Source organism: Bison bison, unplaced genomic scaffold (assembly GCF_000754665.1).
Source record: "Bison bison bison isolate TAMUID 2011002044 unplaced genomic scaffold, Bison_UMD1.0 scf7180017851375, whole genome shotgun sequence".
Taxonomy (NCBI): Eukaryota; Metazoa; Chordata; class Mammalia; order Artiodactyla; family Bovidae; genus Bison; species Bison bison.
Genome location: NW_011481948.1, coordinates 241603 through 241986, shown reverse-complemented (window position 1 = coordinate 241986; position 384 = coordinate 241603). Strand labels below are relative to the sequence as shown.

Genomic DNA, 384 nt, shown 5'->3' with positions numbered 1-384 from the left:
TTGACTCTTTGCATCAGGTGGCCAAAGTATTGGAGCTTCAGCTTCAGCATCAGTCCTTCCAATAAATATTCAGGGTTGATTTATTTTAGGATTGACTGGTTTGATCTTGCTGTCCAAGGGTTTCCAAAGAGTATTCTCCAACACCACAGTTCAAAAGCATCAATTCTTCAGTGCTCAGCCTTCTTTAAGGTCCAGCTCTCACATCCATACATGACTACGGGAAAACTATAGCTTTGTTGGCAAAGTTACGTCTCTGCTTTTTAATGCACTGTCTAGGTTTGTCATAGCTTTTCTTCCAAGGAGCAAGCATCTTTTTTTAAAATTTCCCTGGCTTCAGTCACCACCTGCAGTGATTTTGGAGCCCATAAAATCTCTCTCTGTTTC

The 384-nt window shown here is 41.1% G+C and overlaps 1 protein-coding gene across 1 annotated transcript in view; it reads left to right on the top strand.

Annotated features, from left to right (window-relative positions):
• The window catches only part of POLN (polymerase (DNA directed) nu), a 147468-nt gene that overhangs the window by 43300 nt on the left and 103784 nt on the right, over positions 1–384 (top strand). The window lies entirely within an intron of this gene.